We start from the raw sequence: 17,530 nt of genomic DNA on the forward strand, positions 1-17,530 counted from the left end.
CTTCCCTGGACTGCTTCCCTGGACTTCTTCCTAGCTTGGCCTTCCTTCAGGCCTTTACCAACAACCCCTCCCTGAGCTTCCGGTACCTCTGCCCCCCTAGGCTTTTTTTCCACTCTAGTCTCCTGAGAGAACTACAAGAGTTTTTCCCTTTCCCAGTTGACTTTTCCTCTGAGCTTCCTCCCTTTATGGTCACCACCCAGCACCTCCCTGGCCTGAGCTTCATCTTCATTTGGGCCTGGCCCACCCTCCAGGTGCAACCAGGAGCACTCCTTCCTCTATCTCCAGTTAACTCTTTCATTACACACCCTGTCACAAGCTCCTTTTTAAAAAGAAGGTCTCGCCACCTGCTTGCAAGCACATTGGGAATCTCAGGGCCTGGTTTCCCTCTCCCTGGCACTGCTTTTGGCCTGGAGAAGTTCTATCACCTTCCTGATTCATGCCTCCATGAGTAAGAGAAGAATCAGCCCAAGCGTTTCCCACCAGTGATGAACAGAGGCATCTCTTGGGATGTTTGAATTGTATATTAAAATGGAGATGATGCTCATGAAAGCTGTTGGGCTGGCAGCATGGGAGAGCAGGGGCCTGTATGTAGCCACAGCCTGGGTAGCATCCATGCAACCTCAGCCCCACTGCCAGCTGCTCTAGAAGAGCCACTTGCAAGGGCGAGGGGAATGCAATCTCCATGGCTCAGTCACTCCTTGGCCCCTCTGCTGAGACTGCCAATATGGAGACCAATTAATGCCAGTTATAAATAGTGAGGTGGGTTCTGTGACAAGGACACCAGCACCTGAGCTGAGACCCCCCCGCCCCCATCTCACATAAGTCACCCAACCATCAGCAAGTAATGTTTTCTGTTTACTGTCAGCCTGAGCTGAATTTGAACTAATGAATGAGGGGGAAAAGGCTCTGGGTCCTGAAACTGGGCCATGCAGTCTCCTTTTGCCTCTCACACTTCAGTTTCCTTGGGACATATTTTTTGAGATGCTAAATATGCTTTTTAAACAACTGCATGAATATTACCATAGATACAGCTCCCCAGGCCTCTCTGATACTGAATTGCTGGCAAGTGATATCTGTACAACACGCTTTCTTGTGTCACAATTCAGAAGATCTCTTAGAAGAAGATAGGGCAGAGAGATCTGCCCAATTATTGTCGTTAGACTCCTTTAATTAGTATACTACAGACTCTACAGATAAGAAAGAAGGTGAACTCACCAGCAGGATTAATAATGAAATAAACTAACAATTTGCAAGGTACAATTCATTCCATCTGGTTTTGCAATGTGGACAGGCAGTTTGGGCCCTTCAGACCTAATTGCAAAGCCCCCCTGAGTGCTATAGTGAGGTGTCCACATTTTGGATTGCTGCCTTGGTCTGATATTGTCCTCACACCATGCAAATCTGGACATGCTTCAAATAGCACATGGAACAACAAAGAAACTGAGTTTTTGAAGCCTGCCACTCACAACCTCTGCAAAGGGCCAGGTACCTATATCTATCTGTCTTATCTATTTTAGGCAACCTGAAAAACAGCCAGAATTGTAGTACCTTGCACAGACATAGCCTTGCTAACCTGGCATGCACGGTGACAGTGTAGGCCTTCCCTGCACCCCACCATGGCCTGGGGTGGCACTACAGCACCCTGCCTCAGTTTCCCCTTGTCTCAGAGCCACTTAGGGATTCCACACAGTCCAAAAGCTATGTGACAAAATTCCCAGGCTGGGGGTTCTACTCTAATACATTTCCCCCCCCCCAAAAAAACAGTAAAAATCTTCCCCCCCCAACCCACTTTCAGTCAGACCCAGTTCCTCCTACCTCAGGATCTGTTCTTCTCCATCAGCTCTCCTTTCCAAGAAACACCACAGTTCTTCTCCCCTGGGCTGTACAAATCCCCGTAACACCCTTCCCCTAGAAGGGGAACTTTCACCCCATTCTCAGGCTGGGCCCAACCTCTCCTCCCTAACCAACTATCTCTTCCTGCTCTCGGATAACTGGGGAACAAGCCAAGCCTGCTCTCTCACTGCACCAGTTCCTGGCTGTCCCTTCTTTCCTGCAGCTCTTTATGAGGGAACACCTGGCCCCCTTCTCAGCTTTATCTAAATAGTGAACAGGGCTGGCTGGCCCCAGGTCCTTAAAGGGGCAGGCCACCCTATTACATGCACTAAAAAACAACTGGCACTTAACTGGGGGCTATTTTTATTTATTTCTTCAACTCAATTTTTGTAACATAGGGAAGGAATATTTTTCTAAATGCATGATTCTTTTGACCTGACAGTGTCAGAACAACAACACTTAGCACTCGGGTGCCACTCTGCAGCCATACACGTCAAAGCACTTTATGAAGGTATCTATCTCCATTTTAGAGATCTGGAGACTGGCAGAGCTAGGCTAAGGACCTTTGAGGGCAAGTGCTAGGTCCACAAACCAATCAGTGTGTTTTATTCCTATCTGAGTGTTTCAGACACTATCCCTAGAAGGTGAGGAACATGCTGGCCTCAAACCAGGACAAGCACTTATACGCTTAAAGTTAAGCATGCATGTAAGTAGTCCCATGTGCTTAAAGTACAGCATGCACTTAAGTGCTCTACTCACTGGATCAAGGCCAAAGAGCTCAGCAACTTGCAAGCTTTTAGAGATGTTTGATGAGCCCGTTCCATAGAAGGAAAAATTTGATGGAAGAACGGTTCAGCCATTCAAAAAACCCCTGATCTCTTTTGTCCGTCTGATGGTGTAGACAGGAAATGCCAGATTTTATAGTCAAATAAATGACACTGCATTTGGTGAATGAAATCCACAAGAATTGTGTATGCTGAGGGATAGAAAGGCTGGTTCTAAACTTTTGATTGGGTATAATAGATGAGCAATGCTAGTGTATCAATTTAATGTGCCAGACCTGGCATTTTGCTCTTATACTCTCTATGATACAGAACCTTCTGGGCGCTGTTTATTGATTTGAAACTCAGGCTCACTGGGATATCCTCCAGGGAGCAAGAACTTGTTTTTGCGAGTTTCCCAGGGGATGCCATTCATACCATCTTACTCCAGTACCAAAACAAACAATAGAAAGCAGGCCACTCAACCTGAAGTAGCAGACAGCACACTGAACAGTCATTGCAGCATTGCAGGTCACGTGGCTATAGTTTCTTTCATGTGCCGAGTATGGTATCGGTTATTATAAATGAATCTGACACGTCTCTTCAGCGGGGGAGGGGAGGGATATGCATTTTTTTTTGAATAGTTGAACCTCTTTTCCAAAATGTTCTCCGTCTCTTGTTTTCCAGTTGATAAAATGAGCCTAGAGTACATCTCTTTACACTCATTTACAGGAATTAAATCAATTGAATAACTTTTTAAACTGTGCCTCAGATTTTTGAAATTGTACAGGTGATATGGAGCTTGTCATTTACACATGTAGTTCCTATCGATGTGTGCACAGCCATGGGAATGCTTTTGGCTAGTTAGCTATTCAACTTCCCCTGCACCTTCCCTGTATGTTGTCTACTTATATGCTAAGCTCTTGGGGTAGGCACCTTAGGCCACAATTTTAAAGGTATGGGCATTTAGCTGCTTTCAAAAATCCCACTAGGCACCTAACTGCATCTTTAGGTACCTAAATACCTTTGAAAATCTGGCCCCTTGTCTTCATATCTGCCTGTAAACTGCTTAGTGCATAGTGGGCATTATACCAATAATTAGTGCCCCATTTGGAACCTGGCCAGGGCTTTTAACTTCCCTTCACTTACTAAGTTGTGATGGGATCTTCCATAACTACATGTAGTCTAGACCTCAGGTTTTAAGTCTCACCTGAAAGGTAGTACAGCACCTCTTAGCACCAAGCTGGGGCACTGGTGCAAGACTGGTTCTGGGAGAAAGACACCACCACTAAGTCACCATTACCACTTCCCATAGTTTGGAGTCTTTGGAGGTCAAAGGAGTACAATCTCTAGGTAGCAGTGCTGAAGGAGGGGCATTTGAGAAGGTTGCTTCTCCCATCCACTCAAGTGGAAGGAGGAATGTATGGTTCGGATAAGTGGGACGGAAGGGCAGGGATTGTTTCTGAAATGAGAGGCACGAGGACAGAAAGCAGGTGCCCTTTATTTCCCTGCTGTCACACTGCCCTGGGATAAGCTGTAAAAATACCTTTCCTAAAGCCAGATCTACCCTACAGATTTATATCAGTATAACAATGTCGCTCGTGAGTGTGAAAAATTCACACCCCTAAGTGACACAGTTATACTGACCTAACCCCGTAGTGCAGACAGCGCTATGTCCATGGGACAGCGTCTCCCGTCAACACAGCTACAGCCTCTCCGGAATGTGGATTAACTATGCCGATGAAAGAAGCTCTCCCATCGACACAAGAGCACCTTCACTTGAGCACTAAGTAAAACAAAACGAATAGAACATCATAATTCTTATTAAGTCCGTAACACTCCAGATCTTTCAAGCACTTTGGAAAGGGGAAGATTGATTAGCTCCTAACACCTGTATGAATTGCTCAGGTATTCACAATATTATCCCTGCTTTTCAGATGGGAAAGTTGGGGCACAGAGAGATTGTTCACCCATGACTGGCACAAGGCAGCAGAATAATTATAATAATGCCTAACTCTTCATCAGGAGATCTCATCACTTTAAAAAGGAGGTCAGTATTGGTCCCTTTCCGGTGCCTCAGTTTCCCTAGCTGTAAAATGGGGGTAAGTGACTTGTCCAAGGTCACCCAGCTGGCCAGCGGCAGAACTGGGAATGGAACCCAGATCTCTAGTGTTGCAATCTAGTGCTCTGTTCACTAGGTCACACTGCCTCCCCAAGGATTAGTGCTCTAGAGCCCAGGTTTACGCTCACTTCTGTAACCAGCTCTGTGCAAGGTGACCCCTGCACCCATGGGGATCTGCTGGCAGGATCATCACCTAGAGATCCATTCTGATCCCTGCTTTCAGAACCGTGCTCAATGGACGCGACACTTCGGGGGTCAGATTGGACCCCAGCTGTTCCCTTGGGTGGTTCAGTTCCAAAGCAGCCAACTCTGCCTTTCATACACTTGTTCCCAGCTCCTCACAAGGGGGTGCTGGGAGTGTTTGTAGCAACAAACACATAAGATGCTGTGGCAGAGGAATGAGACAAAAACTATTCACCAGCCTTCAGCCCACCAGACATTTCTGCCCATTAGTGTCACAATGAGCCCCACCATGTTATCGCACTCGATACAGCTAGCACTTAACTTCCAGCTTCACCCAGGGTCAAACCCATCAGCTGGGCTGAACTTGCTGCTAGACCCCCACCAGCACCCAACTGATTTATTACTGCCATCAACAGCTATGTCAGGGGTAAATCCTCTGCCCCTGCCCAGCTCTGGGCCTGCATTCAGGAGTGTCCGGTGGTGCTGGAGGTAAAAGAATCCTCCCCCTTCACCAGCAGGCAGTATGAAGCCATTCTGTGGCCACTACGGCAGTATGCAGAATACATCACCAGTATCTTCCCCATCAAGGATGTGGGGCTCACCCCCCCGGAAACACTTGTTGCTCTCCCTCTCTTGGCCATTTTGAATAATCGTGTAACTGGGGTCAACTGCCTCCCATGCAACCCCTCACAGCCTAGGGTCATGCTACAGGCTGTCTGCCTCAGTCTCCCCACTTGGGCTGTTCAAATAAAATGTCCCTTCAGACCTTTTCTTGGTCAACAATACCCCTCTTTGAGGACTAGGGTTATTAATATAAAATGAACAGCAAATGAAACTCAACATCCCAAAACAAGTCCATCCCTAAATCCACACAACACAAGATTTCTCTTCCTCCTCTCAGACCTTCCTGCCCAGGGTCTCTGCAATCCCTCTTTTGGCTGGACAGGGTCTTTCCCAGGCATCCTCGCCTGGTCTCAGGGTCTTCCTTACAGGAGCCTTTCCAAACTCTGCTATGGATTCCAGAGCTTCTCCTCCTACCGCACGGCAGCTTTTCATAGGAGGATCACCTGAGCCCTTTCAGGTGTGGTGCATTCTGTAATCAGGGTTGGCTAGCTCGAGCTCATAGGAGACAAGCCACTCTGTTACAAATCTTATATGACATCCATCACCCTACTATGTAAGGTTCTCTGAAAAGTATGAAGTGGGTACAAAGCGATAGCTTCTCTCTTGCTTCCCCCACACACACCCCAACGAGCAGGGCCTGCAGTTTGGCATGTTATTTATTTAGTGTTTGCTGTTCTGACAGGTAGGCCAGCTCAGGGAAGAGGGTTTTGCATTTTGCTTGGAAGGTGATGGGCCAAGTGCATTGAAATCTTTCAAAATTTTGATGAAAGGCTGGGGAAAATAGTGAATGGAATTTTTTATGACAATAGTTTTTGTCCTTTTTCCATCTAGCTCTAGTGTGGGAGTTGTGGCCTCACAAATCTCTCTTCCAGGGGTGAGTTCCCGATTAGCAGGTCAGGTCAGGTGCCAGGAAAGAGCTGAATAATGAGGCCCAGCGATGTTACCTTTGCGACTTTCCAATTCTCCGGCATGTGGAACCTTTTATCCTAGAACTTCAACCAAAAATCACCTGTCAGACTCCACTCATTTCTTCCCTCTTAGCTGCCTGCAAAGAGACACTGTCCATTCAAATATGGATTTGTGTGAAAAGATTTTACAAAACCTAAAGGCCAATAGAAATGTTTCTAGAGTTAAAAAAAAAACAAAACAAACCCCAACAACTCTGGAACCAGTTGTGAAATAAATAAAACCTTCCCCTAAGGGTTTGGCAACCCAAACAACCAAAGACTATAAACAACAATGAAACTGACCTCATCGACTGTAACAGCCGAAGCTGAGAGAATAGAGCACAAAGGGAGGGAAGTCATTTGACTTTTTACGATTCTCCCCATTGCTGTTTTTGTTAATAATGTGGGAAGAGCGTTTGTTCACAGTGTGTGACTACTAAGGGTTTGCTCCCAGGTTTCACTAGATTAAAAAATTTTGCCTGACTCTGGAGCAGATCCCAAGGTGACAGTGCCTCTTTAACCTTTGGCAAAGGCTGTTATCTGGCCTTTGCCTTGGGAGCAGCTGATCTCTGTTATTTCCTGCATCTTCGATGCACACCGTCTAATTCTTTCCTTCCCAGAGCAGGAATTAGGATCTCTGCTGCGGGCAGTTCACCATCCTTCCCCTCCTTGATAAAAAGAAAAGCAAAAGAATCAGCCATTTTCTTCTCTCCCCCCACCCTGTTGGCCCACAATCTTTTCTTTTTTTACTTCTGGTGAGTCAGTTTCCTCTCTTGCACTCCATCTGGTACGGATGCAGCTGAAGATTTTGCTATCGTCAGGAGGAATATTCTCAGCAATCCATCTTTCAGCATGTCAATTTTTTCCCCCACCTCCAATTATCTTTCCAAATTATTTTGGTTCATGTATGTGTGTGCGCGCATGTGAGATCTCCTTGTTGGCTAGTTTGTGATTCTCAGAAGCCTGTCGCTTGTTGACACAGGAACAGAGATTGCACAAGCCAGGATTACTCAGATGTCAGAGGGAAAGAGTTAGAGGGGACTGCAGAAAAGGGATATAAGGTTATGATGGTCTAGTGGGAAAAAAATGACCCCTTCCTCCATTTTGATGCTGTTAGCCAGGGTGATGTTCACCCCAGTGCAGAGACCCCGCACCAACTTTCTGACACTCCAGTCATGTCAAGAAGCAGAGCACTGGGAGGGGCAGCAACCAAGAAGTGGAATGCAAAAGCTTTTACACACACACTCTCTCTCTCTCTCCTGGAAAACCAGCATGTGTGAAATTAGAATCAGGCCCGCTTAGTTATTCATTCTGGCCCTGCGTCTGCTCCCCCTGAAGTGAATGGCAAAAGTCCCATTGACTCCCATGGCTCTTTTCACAAGGGCGGTGGTTGGGATTCCAAGGCTTGGATTCCCAACTTTCACCTTCTTTCCTTGCATTTGTTCTTTCAGCAACTGCCATCAAGCATTAGCCCCAACCACATGGCCCTGGTGTCCATGTCCACGGCAGCCTGTGGGATGCTGCTGACCGCATAATGGACGCTGCATTTTCCTAAATGCACTCACACCATTACTCTCATGCCGTTCATGCTTCGGGTAGCACTTTGCGTTGATTGATTACGCAGAAAGTGCTACACAGCAAATGGCTGTTGCTCTAGTTGTATTATCAAAGTAAGTACTGGACTTTTGACAAAAAATATAGCAAGAAAGCATTTCCTTTCAGCATTCTAGCCCACAGGGCTGGCTCATAGTTGCTCCATTGCTCTTTTGCATTGGCTATGCCAGTGCAAAGAGACCACAAAGCAGCCACCTGCAAATGAATAATTCCTGGCACAAGAGCATGTCTGTGGGAACCACAGTGCTGGCAGAGCAACCCCAGAGCAACCCTTCTAGCAGGAGACCCCCGTGCAAGAGAGGGCAGCTGGAGCATTCTTACTCTCCGGTTATTCTGTGCCATTGGCATGTCCGATAGCCTGCTAGCAGTGTTGGTTCGGAACGGTTTCCCTTACTGCCCTGGGTTGTAATCATGTCAGTTCTCATGAAATATGAGCGGGATTAGGCTAGGTCAATGAAAGACCATCACAAATTACCTGGGAGCTGCAGGAAGAGTTGCCAGTAATTCAGTGGGTGGTGGTTTATCCTTTATTAATATTGAGCCATTATCTCAGCATGGCAATAGGGGGCCCTACAAGGCCCTGAAATAATCCCATGGCACATTTTGCAATAGTGGGGTAAAGGGATCATCCCAGGTGTCCTGCCTTTATTCCAGTCCTGGGTAATGACAGCACGTTCAGCATACCTAAAATTCCCCATGCAGTTTCATTTGGATATAGGATCCTCAGTCCTGCTGACTTCAAAAGATCAAAAATGAGGAGCTGGACCCCCCAAAATCATAAGGGTTTTTTTTTTTAAAGACCATGTTGTGTTTTTTGGTCCCTGCCCATCCCCAGCGCAAGAGACAAGTATATGAGACAATCCGTGTTTCCCACTCTCCCAGGTTTATTGAATAAGGTGATTCTGGCCCCAGCGGACGGAGCTCTCACCCTCATGTCTGCCAGTCCCCTGCCCAACTATTAATTCTGCTCCTCCTTTGCCCCCACATCCATCAGTTCAACCCCCCCCATCAGTTCAGCTCCCCCAATCCCCATCCCATTAATTCTGCCCCCATCAGTTCAGCCCCCTACCTCCCCTCTGCTCCTCCTGGGGCTCTCCACCCCCCTTTCCAGGCTGGGGGGGCAGCAGGGTCCCCCCACCCCCTCCAGGCTCGGGGGGCAGCTCCAAGTGTTCTTCATCTCCCTCTGCCCCTTCCCAGGCCAGGAGCTGCAGGGAGGGAGAGGGGAGGAGCAGAGGGACTGTCCTGACCCCCTTGCCCACAGGAGGGCAGAGGGGAGGAGGGGGCAGACCCATGCTAAGCTGTTGGGCTCTTTACTTCCCCCTCCCCTCCTGGTGGCTATGGGGAGAGAGAGGGAGAGAGAGCTCTGCCTACAGCAGCTCCAATTGGCCTTTCTGCCCCAGAAGGCAGGCACGTTGGGTGGGCAGCATGGACCCAAATTCTCTAGAGGGCCGGAGCATCTTGCATTGTTGAGAGACTGGGTCCAGCCCCGGCCCAAATCCCACTGGCTTCTTCTCCACTTCCTGCCCTAATCTGTTGGGCAGCATTGTTGTGCGCTGTCAGATGGAGGGCATGTTCCACCCTAGAGGGGACTGCATGGCAGTAGGAATGATCTGGCATCTTATACATAGGGTGTAGAAGCCCTCACTCACTGATGACGCTCTCGCTCAGTGCTGGGCGTGGCATAGCAGTTTTTTCCTCTGTTCGTGCCCAGACGTTGGAATGTTTAGCTGTTCTAAAAGGCTTAGAATCTGAACAAAGAAATGAATGTTCATTTAGAGGGGCAGCTCAGCTCCCCCAAAACACACGCCAGGCCTCAGTTGATTTCTTTGCTCTTTTTCATTAGTGCCATTACGCGTTCCCACCCACCAGGCTGATTGAGATGCTGGCAGCTGTGCTTTCTAGCCAATCCCCAGTAGCAAAATCCAGCGTGTCTGTGTCCGACGGGAAAGGAAACAACCATGGAACAATATACATTTAAGCTACCCTCCGGGGGAAGGGTGATATGGCTTGTGTTTTACTCTCTGTTGCACCAGGAATGGCGTGACAGAAGGAAACCGCTGGGTGGGAAACCTGGCCTTGTGTCTTCCCATTCTCTTCGGCAGTGTTTCCCAAACTATGGCCGCCGCTTGTTCAGGGAAAGCCCCTGGTGGGCCAGGCCAGTTTGTTTACCTGCCGCGTCCACAGGTTCGACCGATCGCGGCTCCCACTGGCCGCGGTTCGCTGTTCCAGGCCAATGGGGGCTGCAGGAAGGGCAGCCAGCACGTCCCTCGGCCCGCACGGCTTCCCGCAGCCCCCATTGGCCGGGCACAGCGAACCGCGGCCAGTGGGAGCTGTAATCAGCCGAACCTGCGGACGCGGCAGGTAAACAAACCGGCCCGGCCCACCAGGGGCTTTCCCTGCACAAGCAGCGGCCCTAGTTTGGGACACACTGGTCTCGGGGTTTGGTTAAAAAAGCCGAACCAAACCTGCTAAGGAGCAGAGAACAATTGTTCCTGGCCACATGCAGTTCTGAAAATGGGTTTTAAGGCCACACATTGGCTAGGTCATCTCTGGCAAAAGAGGCTGCAGTCTCACTGTGTCCTTCACGTTGATAAAGAAATACACAGACAATTGCTTCTGCTATAACTTGGGGCAACCAATTTGCTCCCTGAGGGCCCTCAGAGATTTGCTCTGTCTCTCCCTGATAGTTTTTCATTCTGCTCTTCTGTGCAGCCTCTGGTTTTCAGGAAAGACCTGGATTTTTTTTATTATTATCTGGCTTAATCCAATTTTTCAGCTGGGGATTGACTGAGATACAGAGAGGTCAAGTGACTTGTGTGGGGTTGGAAACTGAGTCAAGTGACTCAGATGGGAGGGGGAGAGTTCAGAACTTGAGCAGAGAAGCCTACAGCTTGTGTAGCTGTGCTAGGCAGTGCCTTATTCCTCCGTCCCCCCTCTCTGCACTGACAGTGTGTATCCCCTCCTCTGCACCTGCTCCTGCAGTTGAGAATGTAGGAAGGAAGCAAAGATGGGTCTAGACCGGTACCCGGGAGCAGGCAGCCTGGAATGCGGAGAAATTAGGATCTCATTTTGCTCTCAATCCTGCTTCTAGGAGGAAGCAGGGACCAGAGGCTATGTGGCTGGGTTATGGTCCTTAGGGTTGAAAGAAGGGAGTTTGAGGCTTGGGGAAGAGGGCTTGGGGAGAGTTGAATCCTTTTTCCTTAGGGTGTTCCCTGATCATGTTCCCCAAAGTTTTCTCTCACAGGGACAACCCCAGGGAGGAATTCACTGGCAAGACAGCTATGCAGGAGAGAGCGCGACTGCATGGTATCTGTTCAGCTGTAACTATGAACAGAATTGACATTAGGCTTCTTGGATCTACCACTGATACTGAAGTAAGGAGCATTCCTTGATAGCAAGGATGTTCCGGAGGCAGTGTGGTCCTGTGGATGCGGCCAAGGGCGAGCAGTAAGAGGTAGGGTCTTTTCCTGACTCTGCTACTGACCCCAAGAGGCCAATCTCTGTTGTGCTAAGGCCCCTTTACATAATACTGGTGCCATAAAGGCACCTGTAAAGGGCAGACAGGCCCCAAGAATACCCCCTGCATGAGGGACCTTTCCCATCAGTGGTGAACAGCCAAAATGGCCCTGTGCCAGCCCCTGTGGTAAGGGTCACGTCAGGACTGAGGAGGAGACATGGCCAGAGGACACTGGCTGTTCTCTGCATCTCAGGGCCCACGCGAAGCCTTGGTAAGAAGAGTGTGAGAGAGATGAACTGGGGCCTGAGGCTCCTAATCTCCTGCTCAGAGCACTGGCCTTCTTTTCTTCAGCTGTTTCCTGGGGTATGTCTACATTGCAATAAAAAGCCTGCGGCAGTGTGTCTCAGAGCCCAACTGAGGGGGTTCAGATCTAGACCCCCGTGAGGGGGGGAAAGGTCTACACTGCAGTTTTATAGCCCTGCAGCCCGGGTCCTGAAAGCCCGAGTCAGCTGACTTGTCACAGGTCTTTTATGGCAGTGTCGACATACCCATGGTGTATGGCCCTGACATGCAGCCTCTCTCTCTCTGTTCATTGAACCCCCCCAGCCCCAAATGCCAACATGAGTTCCTGACCTTTCCACTTTCTCCCTCCCACCTCTCCCTGAACCCATAATCCGGACTCCCCTCCCTCCTGTCCTATACTAATCCAATAAACCCTCAGTAAATCCTCTGTCTGCCGCTGGCTCTTTCCCTGTTCCTTCTTGGAGTAAGTCTGGGCGGGATCCTCTCTCTCGGACTCCAGTGCAGCTGGTGAGGGGCTGCTGCTTGCATTGCTACAGTTTTGCTCCTGGCTCAGGCATGCCTCTGCAACAACTAATGTTTGAGCCCCTGGAGCAGTCCATGTGCCCCAGTGGAGGCCTTCTGAAAATGCCATTTGGATGCACATCCCCCCACATCACACTGCCTTGGTGCCCTGACAACTTGGGTGTAACCAGATACTAGCTTTGAAAAGCCCTTGCAGGCTCATCTCCAGTTGAAACCTCTAACTGGAGGCACAAATGGCTGGAGCAGCTCGTCAGTGTTGGAAAAAAATTAGCATTAACCTTGTATTCAGTTTTTGGCTGTGTGTGTGTTCTCTCTGCGTGCTGCGCTGGCTCTGGCCAGAGAGCCTGTACAGCAGGTTCCAATCGAACTCTCCCGAAAACCACAGACTTGGTTTGTACAGTGAAGACACTCAGCCAGGTTTATTGACCATGAAGCACGGTCTTAGCTCCCCGGATCAATATCTACAATTACACTAGCACATGTATGCTTGTGACAATGGATGTGGTTCAGTGAATGACGGGACTTTCCATTCCCCGCCTTGGGTGGACAAAGACACCTGTGACCACTCTTTTACATACTGATACAAACAAGTTATATATTGCCTCTCTGACATGGTTAGTTACCACCCTTTATCTTGTATAAGTAGGTTTGATCAAAACATCTCTAGCCAGCACCCTGTCATCCTGACCTTACCTTTCAGAAGGGTCAGTGTGTCCCTGAACCATCTTGGGAGAGTGTGTTTATATCATAATCTTGTATCGGGGTGTTCTGCAATGGGTTTACGTGAGTGTCCTGTGCCTAGCACTTCTTAGGAGGGTTTGCATTTTTGCAATACTAGCCCTGTTCTTGCCAAGTTCTGTGAGCTTGCAAGTAGGTCTGCGTTGTAACAGGGCCTGACTTTTGCTCATAGCTTGACTCTCGCTAACTTTCCTTTATATCAGCAGAGCCTGATTACTTCCGTTCAGGCCTTTGGCCTCATACCAGGCCCCTTATACCAGGCCTCATGTCTCAGGCTCTTTCTTTCTACAACAAACCTATTTGTGCCTTAGTCCAGGGACCAAATGCTTTGAAATCCTTAGATAGAAGGTACCAATTATTATTATTACATATTATTTAGCTTATTGTAGAAAACAGATAGCACTGGCTCTAGGGGGAGGACTAGAGAGAACCGACCAGACTTTCCCATCTTGAAGTTCTATGCGGCAAATAGCCTAGTAAGGTCTTTTAGAAAGGATGAGCAATGTGAAATTACAAGGACTGTTGATCCTCACACGTCAGGGTAATAATACCACCTAGCCCTTCTCTCACACTTTTCAACAGTCGATCTCAAAGCACTTTAAAAAGCACATCAGAATCATTAGCCCCATTGTACAGATGGGGAAACTGAGGCACAGAGCAGGGTAGTGACCCAACAGCCCAGCAACAGAGCTGGGACTAGAATCCAGATCTCCCAAGTCCCAGTTGTTTCGGATAAATCAGCCTGTGGAAGCTCAGAGCACAAACCTGTTACCTTTGGCTCAGGAAAGCAGAAGCAAAAAGTGTATCCAACTTCTCTGGCGACTTTGAGACATACCACAGGATGCACTACTGTCATCCCTCTTCCTCAGTGTCCTTACGGGCTCTTAAGGAAAGTAAGATCCTGATCCAGCTTTAAGTCAAGTCATTGGGACGACTCAGGTGTTTAAAGTTACACACATGCTTAAGTGCTCTGCTGGCTTGGGGCTTTAGCAAGAGATATGGTACAGCTGCAATGCTTTTAGTGTGCTGATGACATTCAGTCTAATATCTCTGTCTCGCCCAGCTCACAGAGTGCTTCTGAGAATCGAGATAAAAGGGAGGTGATGATGATGTGCTGGGAGGAAGCAAGCAGAGAATTTGGCGGAGGTTTATGTCCCTCGCTTGTAACTGACGTTCACAGTCTGGGGGGCTGGTTACATTCCCAGTGGCTCCCAGATGAACGAATAGCCTTAGTAGCCAGGGTGGCTGTTTCCCGTTTGTATCTGGTTACAGCACTGTGTCCTTTTCTTTCATATGTGGGAATCTCATTGCTGAAATCCACTCATTGCCTCTGGATTGGACAACTGCAATGTGCTCTAATTGGGGCTACCCCGAAATCCACTCACAGGCTAATGCTAGTGCAGAACACATCAGCTCATTTGTTAAATGCCATCGCTCATCCCAATCACACCGCACCAGTGCTCTGTGATCGTCGCTGGCTGCCGTTTAAGGTATTGGTTTTGACCTATCAAGCCCTAAATTGCCTGGGACCATCCGACCTGAGACACCTCTCTCCCTGTGCCATATTGCCTCAATTGTGACCAGCGCGGAGGTGCTCATGTTGGAGCCCCGCTTTGGTTTATGGGCTTGTCTACATGGGGACATGCAGGAAAATTAATCTGAATTAACTACAAGTGTGAATTTGAAGGGGCTTAATTAAACTGCATTCAATCCCTGTGTGGATGCTGCTATTTAGAATTAAAGCGGACTTAATTTGGAAGTGAATTAAGATAAAGTGAATTAAGGCCACTTTAATTCTGAATGAAGGTTGTTCACACTGTGGTTAATGTGGTTAACTAATTCACTTCAAATTCACACCTTCACTTAATTCAGATTAATATTCCTGGATGTTCCCATGTAGACAAGCCCTGTAAGGGAGGGGACTGCTGGCAGGTTGTTTCTTATGCGGGCCCCTCCATTTTGGAATTCACTTCCTCTCAGTCCCAAGTAGCTTCGGATCTGCGGCCTTTCGAAATGTGTTTGAAGAGAACTGAGGTGCTTGTGAGAGCGTGGGGGCATTCCTTTGGGAGACTCAGGTGTGGGGACGTGACTGGCTGTTATTCTGTGATCTCCTGTTTTGTTTTTTGTTATTCATTTGGATTGTATTTTTGATTAGCTGGCAAGGCCTAAGCAGGTCAGGTGTCTAACTCCCATTGATGCCAATGGGAGTTAGACACTTAACACACTGAGGTGCTTTGAAAATCCCTGTAGGTGCCTAGCAGCATCCTTAGGTGCCTGAATCCCTTGGACAGTCTGGCCCCTAGAGCCCAGGTCAAGAGTTTTTCACAATTTGAATGTGCCACAAATTAATAATACCGTCAAGAAGACCAAAATGATAGGGTTTCGGTTTGAACTGTTTGAGGCAGGCTGGGCTTTCTGTTTTTCTCATCTAAAACACACCAAGTAGGCAATGCAAATAAGAGACCTGGCTTCCCCCACTCCATTTTTTAACTCAGGCGGACAAATACAGTAGGACAGGACTATTTAAAAAACAATTGATGTAACCGATGGCAAACAATATTCGGACTGTAAGGCTTGGCCAAAAGATGAGCAAGAGAAGGTGATAACCATAACTGCACAGAAGTGTCTGACCAGCATAGATTTCAAGGAGGGAGCAGGATTATGTACTGAATTTCCAATAACAGGGAATAAAGGGAAATTTAGATTGCATTTTAGGAAATATATCCTAGTGGTGTGAGCTGGGGGAAGTTCTATGGCCTGTGATATACAGAAGGTCAGATTAGATTCTCCTAATTAGCTCTTCTGACCTTAACAGCTATGACCTATCAGGCTGTACAAGAGTCTTGCAAAGGAAGCAGTAGAAGCCCTATTGCTCAGGACACTTAGCACTGGAAAACACTGCAGGGAACAACCTTCCACCAGACACAGGGATGGGCTTGGAAAAACCTAACAGGTCACTAATGTCTGCATGATTATTAGCAAGGGCAAAGAAAGTGTCATGCTGTACGCAGAGAGGATAGAAAGACTTTATCAGACTAAGTCCGAGGTCATAATCTGGGCTTTACCGGGGCCATTTTTATCAAGGTTTAGTTTCATTTTGGTTCAGAGAGGAGTCACTGTTCCAGCAAGTCTATTTTCTGAAGCCCTTGCGGTGTCGGAGTCAGTATGGTACAAAGGAAGGGCCCAGTTTTGGAAGGTGCTGAGTGTACCCAGGGTGGTGCTAGGCAGAGCCCGTTGGTGTTAGAGGGAGTGCAGGGAGCAGAGCACTTTGCAGGAGGCTGTCAGCACATTGATGGATCAGGCCTGAGAGAAGGGATTTGCCCAGGGAGGTTGTGGAATCTCCATCATTGGAGATTTTTAAGAGCAGGTTAGACAAACACCTGTCAGAGATGGTCTAGATAATACTTAGTCCTGCCATGAGTGCAGGGGACTGGACATGAGACCTCTTGAGGTCCCTTCAAGTCATAATTCAAATTTCTATGAAATAAGGTAGATGGCTTCTTAGCAAAAACTTAACTCCTGCCCAACGCACATTATCACTTCATGGCTGGCAAAGCAAGGAGTGTTTACTAGTGTTCATAAATACCTCATTGTGCACTCAGTCAACTTGGAAACTCTGGGCCCTCTGGGCCCAGAAAGGATTAAGCCACTATTAAGACTAAGATCTGCAGTTAAAATGCCTGGGATAAAATTACAAAGGACGTTGATCCCGGTGGTTCAGGATACGAATGAACATCAGCTCAGGGCGGGAAGACAGTCCTACCCCCCCACCCCCACACTGAGTACTGCACACTTACAAATGTAATAAGGATGTTATGCCTTCCCATGGACTGTTACTTATAGCCCTCAAAACTGCACATACCTTTGCACCCACAATTACTGCAAGCGCCCATGTATACATGTAGACTCCTAAATATCTGTAAAGTAACCCAGGTAAATGCCCATGCAAACGTAGGAGTGCAGGTGGGTGCATGTTTCTGAATGTAATATACAGAGGGGTCTCTAGGCATGTGGCCTTTATTTCTCTATTGCTGCTTCCTTCCACTGCTCTTTGGATGGAAGGCGGTATGTATAGAAATAAATCTTTTGTAATGTACCAGCCAGCTTTGATCACTGTCGGAGGCCAGTGACCAAAATAGATGGGATTTCAGTCTGCTCTAGGATAAGAGTTCCTGGGCTCTGTCTCCCTGCTCTCTTTCCTTTCAGGTTAGGGCGTGGGTGTGATAGGCAATTCCTGGAAGGATAGGCCCATGTGATGTGGTGCCTTGGCTGTTTCCTATTATTTCCGAGCCGATTCCCAAGGGAGCTGAAATGCATTCCTGAAAACTTGCTAAGATATTTCTTCCTCCTTCCCCCACCAGCACACTGGCTGCCCCCAGAAATGAGATAGGCCTGGACTAAGAACACCTCCAGGCTTGGGAGGGGG

The 17,530-nt window shown here is 48.0% G+C and overlaps 1 protein-coding gene across 3 annotated transcripts in view; it reads left to right on the forward strand.

The window, feature by feature from the left end:
* The window catches only part of JPH3 (junctophilin 3), a 134,801-nt gene that overhangs the window by 14,041 nt on the left and 103,230 nt on the right, over positions 1–17,530 (forward strand). The window lies entirely within an intron of this gene.

The sequence above is a fragment of the Lepidochelys olivacea genome, assembly GCF_965140295.1.
Source record: "Lepidochelys olivacea isolate rLepOli2 genome assembly, chromosome: 12".
Classification (NCBI taxonomy): Eukaryota; Metazoa; Chordata; order Testudines; family Cheloniidae; genus Lepidochelys; species Lepidochelys olivacea.